At 38.9% G+C, this 18,270-nt stretch overlaps 1 long non-coding RNA gene across 1 annotated transcript; it reads left to right on the top strand.

Annotated features, from left to right (window-relative positions):
• Positions 1–110: 110 nt before the first annotated feature.
• On the top strand, positions 111–16,644 carry LOC143269660 (uncharacterized). The gene is made up of 3 exons (XR_013046240.1): positions 111–194; positions 5,865–5,989; positions 16,424–16,644. It is a non-coding gene; the product is annotated as an uncharacterized LOC143269660 (long non-coding RNA).
• Positions 16,645–18,270: the final 1,626 nt, after the last annotated feature.

The following is an 18,270-nucleotide window of genomic DNA, read 5'->3' as shown; positions in this document are numbered from 1 at the left end:
TTAGGATCAGCCTGGAGGCTTGCCCAATGCTGAGTTTCACTGAGATGCCATCAGCCTGAGGGTTATGACATCCCTGCTCCCAGGCAGAGGGTGCATTTCCTGTGGTACCTGTGCTAAGAGAGAAGTAACACAAGAAGTTCAAAACTCTCCTTCCTACACTCATCGGTGCTGCTCTTCTTACTCCTGCTGTGTCTGTAAGTACTGTAGCCTCCCCATCAACAAAAGCAAATGGGATAAGGCCACAGCTAACCTATTAAATGATGGAAAGTTCAAAGTTATTTTGCTAATATCGGAAAAATACTGACTGTTCTTGCCAGTTACAGTCAATATAGTGCTAGATGTCCTAGTTGGAACTTTTAGGCAGGAGAAAGAAATGAGGAACAGGAAAAATATAAAGGTAGGAATAAATTATCTTGATAGAGCACATGTTTTCACATACAGGAAACCCTGAAGACTTCTCTCTCTCTCTCTCTCTCTCTCTCTCTCTCTCTCTCTCTCTCTCTCCCCTCTCTCTCCCTTCCTCCCTATAACCATCTCTCTCATTTTCATTCTCAACTACCAAATAATCACAATAAAATTTTTATACAGAAAATCAGCATGTTTCTATAAACTATCCTATATACTAATAATGAAGTATTTAAAAATATATTCAAAAATAATCCCATTTATAATAGTTAAAAAGTAAAATTAATTACTTGGTAATAAATTATTTAACCAAAGATTGGGGGTAAATCATGTAATAAAAAATACAAAATTGGTAAAAAGCAGTGAATCAATGCACAAATAAGTAAAAAGATATTCCATGTTTATGGGTTGAAAGTTTAATGTTGTTGGAATGTCCATACTACCTAGACTAATCTACAGATTCAATGTCAATCCTTTGGAATCACCAATGCGATATTTTACAGAACTTTCAACATGTAAGGTGGTGATGACATTTACTTGTTTTCTTTAGTTGTTCACTCTGTACATTTCTGTAGGTGTCTCCATCTGGAGCTTTATTTTAAGTCTGTTTTGAATGCCAGGCGGAATTTGTAGAACACTGTGAATCTCTCTAAGAGAAAGCTAATATAGAATGCTGTTCAGGATGGAAGGAATAGCTCACAGGCATTTTTGCATGTAGGACTCAAACCCACGGAAGGTTCCAGAGGGTGAACCAGGGAGACACTAAGAACAGATGCACTATAAACAGAAAAAACCTAGGGTCACACAGAAGATGGACTCAGACCTTATTTAAATACACAGAAGGCTAGTACATCCTCAGCTTTGAAGCCATTCCCCGACAAATTACCTAATTTCAGAGTTGACCCATCTAAACAATGAAATCTCCACAAATTAAAAAGTAATTTTGTATTGCATTGAGCCCTAGAACCTTAGAATAACTGCAGCGTAGACTATAATAAGCAAAATCCAACAGTATAAACTTGAGTATGGCTCAAGTCGCGCACTTAACTAGCAAGTGTGAGAACCTATGTTCAATCTCTAGCACTGAGAAGAAAGTAAACATCTTTGAGTTGGGAAAACACCCAGCCAGAAGTATCTATCGGTAGAGTATAAATTCAGCCAAAAGAAAAAAAAATGAAAAGTGGCAGACCATTCTAGGACTAACTCAATCACAGACTGATTAGGGAGAAACTTATAGATGAGGTAGTTGTGAGCAGCAGTCAAATGAGTTATTCTGTGCTTGCAGTGCTTAATTGTCTTGTGTTTCATACTGAGAAGAGGGAGGAGGAAAAAAGCAAAACAAGAACGTGTGAAGCTATCTGATTATTTTCTTCATCTGTCCTCTAAAGGAATTGTTTGGGTTCCCTTTAATAAGGTCAACACTCCCCAAAGAGCAGCTGATATATGGATACCCTAGTGGCAGGCTCTGGCATCTCACTTTTTGGTCATGTACCCAGGATATCATTTTTACTGCACCCCCACACCATGTCCCTATCAATTGTCTTTTAGTCATGACTGTATGCCTATAGTGACAAAGCATTCATTGCACTTTTCCCTGAATACATCTTAGGCTGTTTAGAAAATGAAGATAAAAACGTGTTGTTGGAGTGTGTGTGTGTGTGTGTGTGTGTGTGTGTGTGTGCAATTCAACCATCTCTTAAGTCTTTAGTGGTTAATCTCCATTATCTAAATTCCCATTAATACAAAAGCAAGATGTCTCAAGACTCTAGTTCATATATTTACAGTGTTATAGGATTTTTTTCCTCCCGTACTCCAGGGAGTATTTGCGTGTCTGAGAGTCTCATGGTTCCTTCATTCTAGATGCCTGCTCAAATTGAGTGCATCCTGGATTCCCTTTTATGTTGTTCACAAAAGCTGCTATCAACTTGCTACATAGTTATGTCACAGATGTGCACGGCTTAGCTCACATTTCATTTCCCAAAGCACCAAGTATGAAAAGGATTTTGCAAAACTTTTTATTTTAAATAGGCAGGGTTACTGGACAGCAATTAGAATGTACAGTTGAAAAGACCTTTATCCATATGCAAATATGGGATTTAATTTCCCAATGCCTCTCTTCTTACTCACTCTTTGGTCTGCCAATCTCTCTCCTGCCCACTCTCTCAGTTACATTTCTCAATTTCTTTCTCTTGCTTCATGACTAACAGCTAATAACTTACCGTTCTCTTGCTAACAGAGATCAGTTCATGCTCTACTTTCTTCTATAAAGATTAGTTTGGCAATATATTTGCATATTGATTTGGGGGAGTTTATATACAAAGGAATGATTTTTTTCGTTAATGTTAATCTTGGCTCATAAGCTAGGTAAAATCGCAGTTAACTTTAATAGAATATTTGTCCATATATCCTTATATTAGCCTCCCCAGTGTTTCTACATCTTGGCTGAAATTTACTTTTTAATAATATTTATCAGTTTTCTTCTGTGTTCCAGGCACCATGACAGATAAGTAGGGATGTAAACATCCAACCTCTGGCCCCAGTTAATCTAGGGATAACTACAAAGATAGTTAAAAAAACATGTTAAAATAATTTTGTCATTTGGGGATAAACAGAGGGTTCATTGTAGACTTGGGAGAACACTTACTCACAACCTAAAAAGTGCAGAGGGGTGAACTGTGTCTAAAACAAATCCTAGTCTGAATCCTTGATACCTGCAATGAGGTTTCATTTAAATATAGTTAACATACATACTTCACGATAAGAAATCATTCTCCAGAATTATAAACCACCCTAAACCCAATATGTGACGTCGTGAGTCCAATCCCTGGTACCCACATGACAGAAGGAGAAATCAAACTCCTTCAAATTGTCTTCTAACAATGCTTGTTCTATGGCCCCTATCCTCCCCACACTACACACATAAAATAATTTAAACATTTTTCAAAGAACAGATGATATGAAGACCTAGGGCTATGTAAAGATGGACATAGAATTTAGAGTTTTGTTACCACAAAATATCTTTCTGCTTTCTGCCATCTCTCCCTGGGATTAAAGGCTCACTTCTTGGGATTAAAGGTGTGTGTCATCATGCCTGGTTGTTTCCAATGTGGCCTTGAACTCACAGAGATTCCAGAGGGATTTCTGCCTCTGGAATGCTAGGATTAAAGGTATGAGTGCCACAATTTTCTAGCCTCTGTATCTAGGGGCTGTTCTGTTCTTTGACCCCAAATAAGTTTATTAGCATCCACAATATTTTGGGAACACAATACCACCACATTTGGCATAGTCAGCAGGATTATTGATACAAGTTTAAACTTAATTTTGTTATACTGTATATATATATATTCCTATTCTTGTTTGAGGTATTATGTTTATGTTACTTGTTTAGATTGTAATGGATAATTAAGAAATACAGATTAATAATTAGTCTTCTATGATAGTCAAACTTATAGCTATGTTGTTTTCTAGGTATACATAGATATAATTCAATTAGGTAGGTAATCTTCAAATACTTCAAAGACCTACAGAATATGGCATTTAAAATGTTTTAAAAATTTAGAAAAAAAAATTTAGACTTTCTGGACAGTGAGACATATCTGCTCCTGGCAGCACTGATTTACTTCAGAGAGGAGGATGGGCATCGAAGACACTCTATATAGAGCTGATCTTCTTCTTGGCAAAAGTAGCCTTTTGAGCAAGAAACTGTTCTTGCCTGGACTGCTTGATCCTGGACAGGCAGGACCCATAGGAAGGTGACCACTGAACTTTGCTTGACAAAATGGTCTTTCAGTTTCCTACTTCACAGAGGAAACTGCCAGACATTTTACAGGACACAGAGAAAAATGACTGAGAGACTCCAGGCCTGTGGCCTGAAGACAGATGCTCCAACTTTACAAAGGAACATTAGGTGACTGTCCAGGCTGCCAGCTGTCGCTGTCTACCCTGCAAGACTCCCAAAAGTTGCTTGCATCCTTCTCCTGTTTCTCAGGTAATATTATATCCTTCTGAGGTCTCTGATGTGGTTGAAGACTATATAGTTATAATTTCCTCAGTTATGATAAAAGATAAGTTAGATATAAAACCTTAGACTCATAAATACAGGATAGATAGGATATCTTCTTTAATATTGTAACTGTAATTCTTGCTTGATAATCGTTTTGTTATATGTAATTTTACTATGTGAAAGTTAAAACCTTCCTTTTTGGGAAAAAAAGAAAAGAGGAAGTGCTGTAGATATCACTCTGCATAAATAAAATTCTGTTTGGCCAGTAGCCAGGCAGGAAGTATAGGCAGGACAAGCAGAGAAGAGAATTCTGGGAAGTAGAAGGCTGAGGCAAGGAGACGCTGCCAGATGCTGCCATGACAAACAAGATGTAAAGTTATCGGTAAGCCACAAGCCATGTGGCAAGGTATAGATTAATAGAAATGGATTAATTAAAGATAGAAGAACTAGATAACAAGAAGCCTGCCACAGCCATACAGTTTGTAAGCAATACAAGTCTCTGTGTGTTTACTTGGTTGGGTCTAAGCAGCTGTAGGACTGGCAGGTGAGAGAGATTTGTCCTGACGGTGGACCAGGAAGGACCAGAAAAACTCTAGCTACAGTTTATTTTTCGTCATGGGTATTTTTCTTTGTTTGTTTAGGTTTGATTTTTTGAGACAGAATTTCTTTATGTAGTCCTAACTGTACTGGAAATCACCGTGTAGACCAGATAAGCTTTGAACTCACAAAGAGCCACCTGCCTTTTGCCTCCTGAGTGCTGAGATTAAAAATATATGCCACCATGCCTTACTTTTTAGAAGAATATTTATCTTTTATTATTTTAATTATGTGTACACATAAATGCAGGTACCCACAGAGGCTTTGGCTTGGAGCTAGAGGTACAGGCAGTCGTTAGCCACCTGATACAGTGCTGGGAATTGAACTTGGGTCTTCCGGAGATGAAGTACATGTTCTTAACCAGAGCCATCTCTCCAGTCAGTCATGTGATTTATCACAGCAATAGTAACCTCATTTAAGACATCATGTCTAATATTCTCATGGATCCTTCCTTCTAGATGCCTACTTACATTGACTAATATATATATATATATATATATGTGTGTGTGTGTGTGTGTGTGTGTATGTGTATAATATATACAATTTATTTGTGAAAAAAGTTGGGCCAAGAAATTTGTCCAGCAAGTGGGATCACTTGTTGCTCTTACAGAAGATCTAGTTTCAATTCCCAGCACCCACAAGGTGGTTCACAACTGTCTGCAATTCAAATTCCAGAGGATCCAATGCCCTCGTCTGGTTTCCAGGGTAATAGGTATGTATGCATGTGGTACACACAAACTATAAAATAACATAAAATGTATAGTAATAGATAATGATATAAAATAATAAAAATGAATGTACAAAATTTAATAATAGAAGAAAATAAAACAAATGACCAAGGTTATCAACTGCTTTCCAGAGGTCAAGTTGGATAAACAGATTGCTAAAGACTATTAGCAAGAGCACCTTCAGAAGTGCAATGTGAGGCAGACACAGAAAGATGAAAAGACTGCCTCCCTCAGAACTGCCACTTGATGCCCACTGGTAAGAATCAGCTAGCCAATTGGAATCCAGGAGAGAGAGTAGGTATGTGTGGCCTGGAATGTTCCTGGAACATTAGACCACTCCTTTCACTAATTATATGCTGATATCATTTATCAGCATATGTAATTGCACTGAAGCTGTTCAGGATATGTACACAATGAAACATGAAGAATTGATTTGGCCTTGGAAATATACAAAAATTAGATTTGTGCTTTGGCCTTAGTCTTCGGAAGAACTGGTCAGCAGTTTTTTTGGTTTGTTTGTTTGTTTGTTTGTTTGTTTGTTTGTTTTATCATATTGAAATCCTACCCTTGCTTATGAGCAACCAAAATTATCATCCAATCCCCATGATATTATGAATTATTGAACAAGTCCAACCCCCATAACACTGGAAATTGTTGAGCAAGTTGTGTCGTTCATGGTTAATGCTACTACCTAAATATTCAGATTCAAATACAGATAAATATTCAAAGTGAAAATTGAGACAAAAATAAATAGGCCAACAACCTCTGCATGTGCTTTATCCCCTGCAATTGTATCCAGAAGGAAAACCGAGTGACATGGGATTATTACATCAGCAGTGTTTGCAGGAGAGTGCCCAACAGAGCCCCATCCACCCCTTCTTTCATCTGGCTTGTGGGAATGTACTGGGTATGGTAAAGTTTGAACATGTTGGTCCTCGCTGAGAGTTACAAGAAATTTATCAATTTTTTTTTCTGATTCTGAGGATTGAACCCAGAGCTTTGCTAACAAATATGCAATGATATCAAAAACTTGTACACCACTAGTATGTTTAATTAAGATGTTGAGCGTATGATATCTGGAAACATATTTAAAAAAATCATCTTGGTACCACCTTACACCGTCAGAATGGCTACGATCAAAAACACCAAGGATAGTCATTGTTGGAGAGGATGTGGAGCAAAGGGAACACTCCTCCACGTTGGTGGCAATGTAAATTTGTACAACCACTGTGGAAATCAGTATGGAGGTTTCTCAGAAAATTAGGAATCGAACTACCTCAAGACCCAGCCATCCCACTCTTGGGCATATACCCAAGGAATGCTGATTCATACCATAAAGATACATGCTCAGCTATGTTCATAGCAGCACTATTTGTAATAGCCAGAACCTGGAAGCAACCTAGATGCCCGTCAATGGAAGAATGGATGAAAAAAAAAATGTGGTACATATACACAATGGAGTACTACTCAGCAGAGAAAAACAATGAAAGCATGAAATTTGCAGGCAAATGGATGGAACTAGAAAAAAATCATCCTGAGTGAGGTAACCCAAACCCAGAAGACAGTCATGGTATGTACTCACTCATAAGTGGATTCTAGATATAAAATAAAGAACAATCAGACCACCAAAAAAAATCATCTTGGGAAGAAGAGAAAAAGTAGCTCCAAGAAAGCCCTATGTCTGTTTGATCTGCCATTCTACTGAAAGGTACATTTTTGTGAAGATCAGCAGAAACAAATTTCCCTAAACCCAGACATGCTGACAACAGCCCTGTGATCCTAGCATGCAGGAGTCTGAGGTAGATTTTGAATTTGAGGCAGACTATGGTCTATGTAGCCATATCTTAACTCAAAAATTTAATTAGTTAAAAACCCTTTCAAATGAATGCTATAATAGCCACCAAAGAAACTTTAAAACAAATGTTTGGAAAACAAAAAATAATAATACAATGTGATTGTAAATACAGGAAAAAGCAAAGATAACTCATGGAGGGGGCTGAAGAGAGGGCAACAAACAGATCCCAGAGGAGGTGCTCGCCTTGGCCTCTCTGGAAACTGTTTAGAAGGAAGACAGAATGTCACTGGCTTGCACCTTGCTTGGTCTACTTGGGCATTGAATAAATTTGAAGCTGGGTCTCTGTCTTAGGAGAGTTCATTTGTTTCCCTTCATAACCAGCTGACTTTCAAGTTCCAATGACAGCCCTGCCAACCCCCATGATTAACCAAAATCTGTTCAGTGCTTCAGCCTTGATGATGCTTTCACACTCGAAAATGCTGCAAAGGAAAGTGGTATTTAATGCTGAAGCTCTTCTTCCTTCCTCTCACCCGGGATTCGCAAACCCTCAGATGCCTCAGAGGCTCACAGGAGCTTTTTGTCTTTCATCTCCTTCCTTCATCGTGGTTGTTATCAGGGAAGGATTTGCTCTGACACTTCATCCATTTATGAAAGTCGATCTTCTTTTCGCTATGATGTCTACTTCATTCCTTGCTCCCTGTCATCTGCACTCAAAGACTCTGACCTGAGATCAGATATAGCTTAAAATAAAACAACATGAAGTTGTGAATGGCAGCCTCATCTTTGTCCTTCCATCCTCTCCCATTGATAGTCACAGCTTCAAATCATCCTTTCTAAAAGCAAATGAGACTTGGAGTTCAACAGACACCTAAACAAGAAGCTTTGTACCCAAAAAGTCCCCGATGGCCTCAGCCTTCTCCACAGGCCCTCCAGGCACAACCTGTCACCCAATAGAAACTACTTCCAGGTAAAGAAAAATGTCCAAAGAGCCACTAAATTATTTAGAATTGTTTTCATTAAACCATTTTTTGCCCTTTCTTTTTCCCCAAAGCCTCCCTTAACATTACCCTGTGTAACTTACACATTGATTTTTTTTTATACATGCAGTTTTTTTGTTTTGTTTTTGTTTGTTTTTCTTTTTGTTGTTGTTGCTGCTGCTGCTGTTGGCTTTGTCATTGTTTGTTTCATTTTGTTTTTCATTTGTTTTTTGCTACAGGGTAAAATATAAAATCTTGGATTCCTACAAAGCACATGCCTCCAGCATCACCAAGTTTGAAAGCACTCCTCCCCTGGCCCCTGACAGGTGACTTTGAATGTTACTCATCACTTGTTCAGAGTAGACATGTGGCCCAAGAATGAAGTCAGGGTCAGTGACTTGATAGAAAACAAGCCTTTCAGCTGCAATGAAGATTTTAATTTCCAGCTTCCCAAGATTTTTCTAAGCAATAATAAAAGAACTGTTGGAAGATAAGTTTCAAACACGTACCTTGGCAATAATCCTCTCAGACTTTAGGAAAGCTACATATTTGTGCCATTCTGAATGAAATACCAGAGTGTCCTGCCTTACAGTCAAGCAACAAATTCATTCTGAACAAATGTGCAGTTTGAGGGCCTCAATTCATCATGTTCGATGATTACTGAGTGAAATACCACCTTCTAGTGTGGGACTTCAGATAAAAAAAAATTACCACTTCACACTCTTTCTTGGAGGTTTAAGTCACCTGTTCTTGCTTTCTTAAAAGATAAGGCTGTTTTTCTGATGCCCAAGATGATAGATAGGTGCAGAGGTAGAGAAGTAAATGATAGATATAGACTACAAGAGATAGATACAAATTGATAAGGATTGGATAGATGGCAAGAAAGATGATGAATAAATATAGACACAGATAGATGATCAATTGATTGTCAGATATAATAGATAGATGACAGATATTGATCTATATTATGCTGACTTGATCTTTATAGCATGGCATAAAGAAGTTTTCCAACACAGAGAACTTGAAAATATGTAGCAGCCATATAAACATCTGGAAAACTGTTTCTAAAACAATATTCCTTTCTTTTAACAGCATACTTCAAACAAATCTATAAGATAACAAAAACTGTGACTTAAAATGCTCTTATTTTATTTTTTTTCTCCTTTTTTCTTTTTATTTATTCTTCTCTCATACAATACATCCTGACTGCAGTTTCCCCTCCCTTCACTCCTCCCAATACCCCGCACCTCCTCCAAATCCATTGTGCCTCTGTTTCCCTTCAGAAAAGAGCAGGCCTCCCACGGATTTCAACCAAAAACAGCATAACAAGATGAAATAAGACTAGGCATAAACCTAGGCATATCAAGCTGGGACACGGCAACACTGTAGGAGCAAAAGGGTCCCAAGAGCAGGCAAAAGAGTCAGAGATAGCCTCAATTACACTGTTAGGAGTCTCACAAAAACCCCAAGCTAAACAACCACAACATATATGCAGAAGACCTAGCACAGACCCATACAAGCACCATGATTGCCACTTCAGTCTCTGGGAGCCCCTATGAGTTCTGTTGATTCCGTAGGCCATGTTCTGGTGTCTTTGACCCCTCTGGCTCCTACAATCCTTCTTTTCCATCTTCTGTGTTCTCTGAGCTCTGCCTAATGTTTATTTGTGGGTCTCTGCATCTGCTCACATCAGCTACTGTAAATATCCTCTCTGATGATGACTGGTCTAGGCACTGATCTATTTGTATACACAGCATTAAGCATCATTTCATTGACTCTTTTGGGGGCCAGTCCTGTTTGATTCCAGCCTAGGTCTCTGGGCCATCCAGCCTTTGGTTCAAAAAATGACATCATGAGCCGGGCGGTGGTGGCGCATGCCTTTAATCCCAGCACTCGGGAGGCAGAGGCAGGAGGATCTCTGTGAGTTCGAGGCCAGCCTGGGCTACCAAGTGAGTTCCAGGAAAGGCGCAAAGCTACACAAGAGAAACCCTGTCTCGAAAAACCAAAAAAAAAAAAAAAATGACATCATGAAATTTGCAGGCAAATGGACGGAACTAGAAAAAAAATCATCCTGAGTGAGCCAACCCAAACCCAGAAATACAAATATGTGTATACTCACTTATAAGTGGATATTAGCTATTAAGTAAAGGATATTCACACTATAATCCACAGACCCAGAGAGGCTAAGTAACAAGGAGGGCTCTATGGTGGATGGATGGATCTCCCTGGGAAGGGGAAATAAAATAAATTTTGAAGGTGTAATGGGGATGGGGGAAGAAACAGGGGGGATCAATTATGGGGGGGGGCATCCCTTAAAGAAAGTCAAGAAATTGAAGAAAAAGCAATCAAACAGGTGAAGGATACAATTTAAGACTTGAAAATGAAATAGAGGCAATAAAGAAAACACAAACTAAGGTAATTCTGAAAATGGAAAACGAACGGGAACTACAGATGCAAGCATAAACAATAGAATGCAAGAGATGGAAGACAGAATCTCTGCTGTAGAAGATACAACAGAGGAAATAGATTTTTCAGACAAAGAAAACATAACGGCCAGCAAAGTCATAACAGAAAATCTCTGGAAAATCTGGGACACCATAAGAAGACCAAATCTAAGAATAACAGGGATAGAAGAAGGAGAATACCAGCTCAAAGGTACAGAAAATATATTCAACAAAATAATGGAAGAAAACTTTTCCAACCAAAAGAAGGAAATGCCTATGAAGATACAAGGAGCTTACAGAACACCAAATAGACTGGACTCAAAAAAAGTTCCCTTTGCCACATAATATTCAAGCCATGAAACATACAGAATAAAGAAAGAATATTAAGAGCTACAAAGGAAAAAAGCCCAAGTAACATATAAAGGCAGACCCAACAAAATAACACCTGACTTCTCAATGGAGACTCTGAAAGCCAGAAGGTCCTGGAGAGACATTGCACAGACACTAAGAGACCATGGATGCCAGCCCAGACTATTATACCCAGAAAAACCCTCAATCACCATAGATGGAGTAAACAGATATTCCATGACAAAACCAGATTTAAACAATACCTATCCACAAATCCAGCCCTACAGAAAGCACTAGAAGGAAAAATCCAACCTAATGAAGTTAGATGCACCCACAAAAAACACAGGCAATAGATAATTACACATCTACAAACACCAACACCAAAGAAGGGAAACACACTCATTACCACCAAAAAATAACAGGAATTTAGCAATCACTGGTCATTAATATTCCTTAATATCAGTGGACTCAATTCACCTATAAAAAGACATGGACTAACAGAATAGGTATGAAAACAGGTTCCATTCTGCTGCTGCATACAAGAAACACACCTCAACTTCAAATACAGTCACTACCTCAGAATAAAGGGTTGGGGAAAAGACTTTCTAATCAAATGGACTTAAGAAGCAAGCTGTTGTAGCTATCCTTATATCTAACAAAATAGACTTCAAACTAAAATAAATCAAAAGAGGTTGAGACAGACATTACATATTCGTCACAGGAAAAATCCATCAAGATGAAGTCTCAATTCTGAAAATTTATGCCCCAAATACAAGGACACCCACATTTGTAAAAGAAATATTACTGAAGCTTAAATTGCACATCAAACCCAACACACTAGTAGTGGGAGACTTCAACACCTCACTCTCACCAATGAACAGGTCTGCCAGACAGAAACTTAACAGAGAAATAAGTGAACTAACAGATGTTGTGACTCAAATGGACTTAATAGACATCTACAGAATATTCTACCCAAACACACACAAAAAAATATACCTTCTTCTCAGCACCCAATTGAAGCTTCTCTAAAACTGACCACATACTCAGTCACAAAGTAAATATTAACAGATTTTAAAAAATGGATTAACTTCTTGTATTTTATCAGACCATCATAGCTTAAAGTTAGAATTCAACAAAACACAAATTACAGAAAACCTACAAACTCAAGAAAGCTGAATAATGCTCAACCGAATTACCACTGGGTCAAGGAAGAAATAAGAAAGATATTAAAGACTTTCTAGAATTCAATGAAAATGAATGTACAACATATCCAAACTTATGGGACACTATGAAAGCAGTACTAAGAGGAAAGCTCATAGCACTAAATGCCCACATAAAGAAGTTGGAGAAATCTCACACTAACATACCTGAAAGCTCCAGAACAAAAAGAAGCAAACTTACCCGGGATGAATAGACCCCAGGAAATAATCAAATTGAGGGATGAAATTAGTAAAAGAGAAACAAAGAGAACAATGCAAAAAAAATCAATGAAACAAAGAACTTGTTCTTTGAGAAAATCAACAAGATTGGCAAACGCTTATGCAAACTAACCAAAAGGCAAGGCAAGAGCATCCAAATTAGCAAAATCAGAAATGAAAAGGGAGACATAACAACTGAAAATGAGGAAATCCAGAGAATCATCAAGTCATACTTCAAAAAACTATATTCCAAAAAATTGGAAAATCTAAATGAAATGGACAATTTTCTGGATAGGTATCACCTACCAAAATTAAATCAAGACCAGATAAACAACTCAAGTAGCGCTATAACCCCCAAAGAATTAAAAGCAATCATTAAAAGTCTCCCCCACCCCCCAAAAAAGCCCAGGGCCAGACGGTTTCAGTGCAAACTTCTACCAGAATTTCGAAGAAGAGATAATATCAATACTCCTCAAATTATTACATACAATAGAAACAAAAGCATTGCCAAACTCTTTTTATGAGACTACAATTACCCTGATACCCAAATCACACAAAGATGCAACAAAGAAAGAGAATTACTGACCAATCTCCCTCATGAACACTAATGCAAAAATACTCAATAAAAATTGGCAAACTGAATCAAGAACACACACAAAAAGTCATCTACCATGATCAAGTAGGCTTCATCCCAGAGATGTAGGGGTGGTTCAACATCTGTTCAAAAATCTGTCAATGTAATCCATCATATAAACAAACCACATGATCATCTCTTTAAATGCTGAAAAAGCCTTTGACAAAATCCATCACCCCTTCATGATAAATGTCTTGCAGAGATCAGGAATACAAGGAACATACCTAAACATAATAAAGGCAATTTATAAGAAGCCAACACCCAACATCAAACTCAATGGAGAGAAACTTAAAGTGATTTCACTAAAATCAAGAACAAGACAAGGCTTTCCATTCTCCCCATATCCATTCAATATAGTACAAGTTCTAGATAGAGCAATACAACAACAAAAGGTGATCAAGGGCATACAAATGTGAAAGGAAGAAGTCAAACTTTTGCTATTTGCAGATGATATGATAGTATACATAAGTGACCCCAAAAATTCTACCCCAGAACTCCTACAACTGATAACACCTTCAGTGATGTGGTGGGATACAAGACTAACTCAAAAATATCAGTAGCCCTCCTATATACAAATGATAAATGGGCAGAGAAAGAAATCAGAGAAACATTATCCTTTATAATAGCCACAAATAATCTAAAATACCCTGGGATAACTCTAACTAAACAAGTAAAAGACCTGTATGATAAGAACTTTAATTCCTTGAAGAAAGAAATTGAAGAAGTTATCAGAAAATGGAAAGATCTCCCATTCCCATGGACAGATAGAACCAACATAATAAAAATGGCAATCTTACCTAAAGCAGTCTACAGATTCAATGCAATCCCCATCAAAATCTGTAGTGGGTAACCATTCCAGCTTTGACCTGGAAGTTCCAACCCCCATTGAGGGGGTCACGCCTACAAGGCAAGGCTGAGAGAGGACGCTGAAGACCCAAGATCTGGATGTGTGGGCTCTCTTGGTTCCTGGACCCTGAATGCTGGAGCTAGACCAAGCAGAGTTCTCCAGAGAACACCACTGGACTGCGCCACACCTTTCCCAGACCCTGTAGCCTATCCCTTCACTTGTAAGTTACCCCATAAAATAAACCTCCCTTTTAACTACGTGGAGTGGCCTTAATAATTTCACCAATAAGAATCCTAACACAATTCTTTACAGACCTTGAAAGCACAATACTCAACTTCATATGGAAAAACAGAAAAACCTAGGATAGCTAAAACAATCCTTTACAATAAAGCAACTTCTGGAGGCATCACCATCCCTGACTTTAAGCTCTAATATAGAACTATAGTAATAAAAACAACTTGGTATGGGCATAAAAACTGATATGTGGACCAATGTAATTGAATTGAAGACCCTGACACTAATCCACACACTTTTGAACTTCTAATTTTTAACAAAGAAGCCAAAACTGTACAATGTGGGGGGGGGCGGGGGGGGGAGACATCTTCAACATATGGTGCTGCCATAACTGGATGTCAACATGTAGAAGACTACAAACAGAACCATATCTATTGCCATACACAAAACTCAAGTCCAAGTGGATCAAAGACCTCAACATAAATCCAGCTACAATGAACCTGATAGAAGAGAAGGTAGGAAGTAGTTTTGAATGCATTGGCACCGGAGACCACTTCCTAAATATAACACTAGTACCACAAACACTGGGAGCAACAATTAATAAATGGAACCTCCTGAAACTGAGAGGCTTCTGTAAGGCAAAGGACACGGTGAATAAGACAAAATGACAGCCTACAGAATGAGAAAAAAAATCTTCACCAACCCCACATCTGACAGAGGGCTGATCTCTAAAATATATAAAGAACTTAAGAAATTAAACATCAAAATACCAAACAATCGAAATAAAAAATGGCCTACAGCAGATCTAAACAGAGAATTCTTAACAGAAGAATCTCAAGTGGCCGAAAGACATTTAAGGAATTGGTGTAGGGAGGAGGGGACTGGACCTGCCTCAACTGAATCTACCAGGCCGAGATGAATCCCCAGGGGAGACCTTGCCTTGGAGAAGGTGGGAATGGGGGTAGTATTGGGGGGGAAGGCTGGAGGGTGGGAAGAGGGAGGACAGGGGAATCTGTGGCTGATATGTAAAATTAAATTAATTATAAAGTAAAATAAAATAAAGGAATTGCTCAACATCCTTAGTCATCAGGGAAATGCAAATTAAAATGACTCTGAGATATCATCTTATACTTGTCAGAATGGCTAAGATCAAAAACACTGATGACAGTTTATGTTAGAGAAGATGTGGAGCAAGGGGAATACTCCTCCACTGTTGGTACGAGCCACTTTAGAAATCAGTATGGAGACTTCTCAGAAAATTGGGAATCAGTCTACCTCAAGACACAATGATACCACTATTGGGCATATCCCCAAGGGATGCTCAATCATACCACAAGGACATTTGCTCAGTTATGTTCATAGCAGCATTATTTGTAATAACCAGAACCTGGAAACAACCTAGATACCCCTCAATCAAAGAATCGATAAAGGAAATGTGTCACGTATACACAATGGAGTGTTACTCAGCTGTAAAAAACAATGACGTCATGAAATTTGCAGACAAATGGATGGAACTAGGAAATATCATCCTGAATTAGGTAACCCAGACTCAGAAAGATAAACAGTATGTACTCATTCATAAGTGGATACTAGATATAAAGCAAAGGATAATCAGACTACAACCCACAGCTCCGGAGAAGCTAGAAAACAAGGAGGACTCTAAGAGGGATGCATGGATCACCCTGGGAAGGGGATAAAAATGAGATCTCCATAAATAAACTGGGGGTGAGGGGCAATAGAGGGGAGAGGATGGGGGATGAGAACATGAGGGAATGGGATGGTCGAGCTGGAATAGGGACGGAGTGGGAGAGCAATGAAAGAGACATCTTGATAGAAGGAGACATTATGGGGTAAGGGAGAAATGTGGTGCTAGGGAAATTCCCAGGAATCTATAAGGATGACCCCAGATTAGACTACTAGCAATAGTGGAGAGGGTGCTTGAACTGGCCTACCCCAGTAACCAGATTGGTGAATTCCTTAACTGTCATCATAGAGCCTTCATCCAGTAACTGATGGAAGCAGATTCAGAGATCCACAGCCAAGCACCAGGCCGAGCTCCATGAGTCCAGTCAAAAAGAGGGAAGAGATGAAGGGTCAAGATCATGATGGGGAAATCTACAGAGACAACTGAACCAAGCTTGAAGGAACTCATGAACTTTAGACCAACAACTGTGGAACCTGCATGAGACCAGACTAGACCCTCTGCACATGGGAGACACTTGTGTAGCTGAGTCTGTTTGAGGGGCCCCTGGCAGTGGGATCAGGATCTAACTCTGATGTATGCACTGGCTTATGGGAGTTCGTTACCTATGGTGGTGGGATGCCTGTCCCACCCTTGATGCAGCGGGGAGGGGCTTGGTCCTGCCTCAGCTGAATGTATCAGGCTTTGCTGACTCCCCATGGGAGGCCTTATGCTTTTGGATGAGGGAATTGGAGGTGAGTCTGGGGTGGGATGGAAAAGACTGGGGGGAAGTGGGAGGAGGGATGAGAGGGGGAATCTGTGGTTGGTATGTAAAATGAATTAAATTTTTTTAAATAAAAAGAGAATGTAAGTTTATTTGTATGTTTCTAGAGGCTGGAAAGCCAAAGACACTCTGCCTGTGTCTATATAGAATCTTGGTAGGGTCTTCTCTTCCTGTTGCATCATAATATGGTAGAGGGTGTCTTGTACATGGTAAGACACAGTGATCATGTGTGTCATCTCAGGTCACGCTTCCTCTTCTTGTAAAGCCATCATACGGGTCCTGCTTGCCTGACTTTAATCCTGATTGCATTCCAGTGGCCTGTCTTTAAATAGCCCTTACATGTGATTTGGGGATTGTGTTTCTAACACATGAACTTTTAGTGGACACATTAATTCATAACATCTGCTTGATAATTTTCTACAATAAACATTATTTTATATTTATGAATGGAAAAGTTGTCTTTTAAAAGGTCTTAAGTGCTTTAAGCTGTCCCCCTTGGCTGTGTGCTAACTGTTCCTCTGGGCCCAAGTAGGCTTGGCAACCCTGTCTAAGAAAAGAATTTGTCACAGTTATAGGGAGCTTCCCTAGTATGTCCCACTTAACAATGACAGGACATCCACTGTAAGTTAATTGCTTGTCCAAAACCCAAACTATGTGATAATATTACCCACCAACAAGGTTATCCCTTTCACCTCTCCCCCAAAGTCAAAATGATCTTGGCCTCTAGCTTAGCAGACTCTGGGAAAGAGAAAGGGAGCCAAGAAGTGAGCTCTCCATGACCGAGGCCAACAAGAGTTCATCCTGAAATGATCTTCAGGCATGTTATCCCTCCTGTGATTGACAAGAAGTAAGCCTGAACATGGGAGTGAAGAGGAAAATTCAACCTCAAGAGTCCCAGGCAAAAATATTTTCTCAAAACTCCTCACTCGCCTCTGTCGTGGCATTGTGTTGTGGTGTCATAGCCAGAATTCAACAAAACAAGCAACTGTGAGCAATTCTCTCATTTTTCTTCCCAAACAAGTGCTCTTTGTTGTAGTCAATTTTAGTGAGAAAACTGAGATTGGAGCCATTTTCTTCCCTGGGACTAGAGGGTTAGTTGATGGCAAACTGAAACTCAGATTCAGCCATCCTTTTATATTGTCTCTCAGCACAGCATCTAGGAAATGTCAGTTAAACCAGAAAAGAAATAAACTACTCAATGGTCTCAGCAAGTTACGATCTGTGTTCTCTTAGTTCTTCCAAAGGTGGAGGAGGGGAACTCCTTTTTTTAACCTGAACTTTAACACATTCTAGTTAACACTTTTTAGTGCCAGTTTCTTAACATGTGCTGGCATTTCTCCCAGACTGAGTAGTTTCCCAATAGATACTAGCTGTG

This window comes from Peromyscus maniculatus, chromosome 20 (assembly GCF_049852395.1).
Source record: "Peromyscus maniculatus bairdii isolate BWxNUB_F1_BW_parent chromosome 20, HU_Pman_BW_mat_3.1, whole genome shotgun sequence".
NCBI lineage: Eukaryota > Metazoa > Chordata > Mammalia > Rodentia > Cricetidae > Peromyscus > Peromyscus maniculatus.
Note: the sequence above shows the minus strand (reverse complement) of the source record. Positions and strands in the feature narration are given on the sequence as shown.